General features: G+C 50.0%; 1 protein-coding gene across 1 annotated transcript in view; it reads right to left on the bottom strand.

The window, feature by feature from the left end:
* LOC111664595 (semaphorin-4B-like) overlaps positions 1-491 on the bottom strand; it is a 10,348-nt gene extending 9,857 nt beyond the window's left edge. The window contains exon 1 of the mRNA XM_087177379.1: positions 315-491. The gene's annotated coding sequence lies outside the window, so the exon portion shown is untranslated. The remainder of the gene's footprint in view (positions 1-314) is intronic.
* Positions 492-1,829: the final 1,338 nt, after the last annotated feature.

Genomic DNA, 1,829 nt, shown 5'->3' with positions numbered 1-1,829 from the left:
TGTGTGTGTGTGTGTGTGTGTGTGTGTGTGTGTGTGTGTGTGTGTGTGTGTGTGGTGGAGGTAACATCAGGTTGCAGGTCAGGGGCAGGTAACAGTCCGCCTGATGAGACACGTGGTGGCTGAAGTCCGGCTCCTCAGACCCTCGGACCTCCTCGGTGGTCCCGGGTCCGGGTCCGGGTCCGGGTCCGGGGTCGTGGGTTCTGCTCCTCCCTCCTTTGTGCAACAGGACGCCGTCAAACTGAACCGAGCCGTGCACCAACACTCCTCCAGCTCGCACAGGAAAAAGTCGGACGGTTAAAAGCTTACGGTCTTACGTGTTGCTGCTTTTCCCGCCGCGCGTCCTCTCGGCTGCTTCTCCTCTGGTTTTCCCGGGCTGAGGTCTGAGGTTCGGGACCGTGTTCCGGTGAAACCTGGACAGAAGAAACGTGAGCCGGTGAGGAGAAAACGCTGACGGAGGGAGAGCCGCTGCTGTAACAACAAAGCCCGGGAGCCTCCTCCCCTCTGCGGGGCCGGGCTCCACCTACAGGCGGGACCCGCGCATTACAGCCCGGCCCGAGGTGGACCGACCCGAACCATAGAACCGTCTCACCTTGATACTTTGTGACACGTTCGTGCTATGTGCTAATAATATCCCCACAATGCAATGCTTCCCGTTTTATAGGCTACATACCATTTTTCAGCAGTTCACCTGTCAGGGACGATGACGTATATCTGACGAACAGCTTTAACCTGTCAGAAGTTTGTCATCATGAGATGTGGTCGAGACATCCGGAAGGTGTTAGTAAGTGGACCTTGAGTGAAGATGAGTTCGTAAAGGAACCTGAGGTCATGGCAGCATGGCTTTCTACAAGATTCACTAAAGACACTTATTATGAGGGAGCTCTTATTGTGAAGGCCGAAATATCAACAGTATGTGAAGGTTAAATGTATTTGGCCCAGGTGTGTGTAACTTATCTTCATCTGTATAATATCTGTCATATATCTGAATTAAATCTGTGTTATACATCATGTTCATGTGACTATAATCCTGAATTACATGTTGTGTACATCACTAATAAAACAAGAACGAACCTGCAGTTCTGTTTAATCTCCTCAGCCTCTCTGAGCCAAGCGTGGCTCTGATTACACGTTCACTGTAAACCACACAAGGTTTAAACATCAGCTCAGCACCAGCACAACATTTCCTCTTGGTTCTTTGACTCTGTTGTGAAAATATAAAGTCTCAGGTCTGAGTGTGATTCTGTCTTACATGAGGAGGGAGGCGATGTCTGCTCTTTAGTCCTCAGTGTGTGATCTGTGTGTTTACCTGTTGGTGTCCTGATGTTGTCCTGATGTTGTCCTTGATCTCTGCGCTGATATGAAAGAATCTTCTGAGGTTCTCTCCACGTCTGAACCAGCTGTTGCTGCAGAGTCAAGTCCAAACACGCTCATTAACTTCGGCCACACAGAGGATTTTACTCGCTGACTCAGTCCATTCTTTCTCTTCTTAAAAACCACCTCTATTTATTCTCCATCCAGCTTCATCCCACAGGTCCTGTGTGAATCAAAGCGTCTTCCTGCCTGTCACGTCCAAACTCTTTAGACTTCTGCTGTAATTTCACCAGCCGCTGAAGCTCAGGTCCGAACCTGTGGCGTGTAAAATTAGACGAGTACAGAATTAGTGGTAGGCAGCTTCATGGCGAGCGCAGCAGGGAAAGGAGCGGGTAAGATGGCTAATGAGGAGAAAAGAAGATTGGAGAGGATTAGCAGTGACCTGGAAACAGCCGTGTGCTAACGGGCCTCACGCCGCCCAGCGTCAAACATGAAGGTTGGTGTTGAGCACTGATTGT

The sequence above is a fragment of the Seriola lalandi genome, unplaced genomic scaffold (assembly GCF_002814215.2).
Source record: "Seriola lalandi dorsalis isolate HSWRI2012SDOR001 ecotype SW California unplaced genomic scaffold, Sedor1 jcf7180002054595, whole genome shotgun sequence".
Classification (NCBI taxonomy): domain Eukaryota; kingdom Metazoa; phylum Chordata; class Actinopteri; order Carangiformes; family Carangidae; genus Seriola; species Seriola lalandi.
This window is presented reverse-complemented; position numbering and strand designations above follow the sequence as displayed.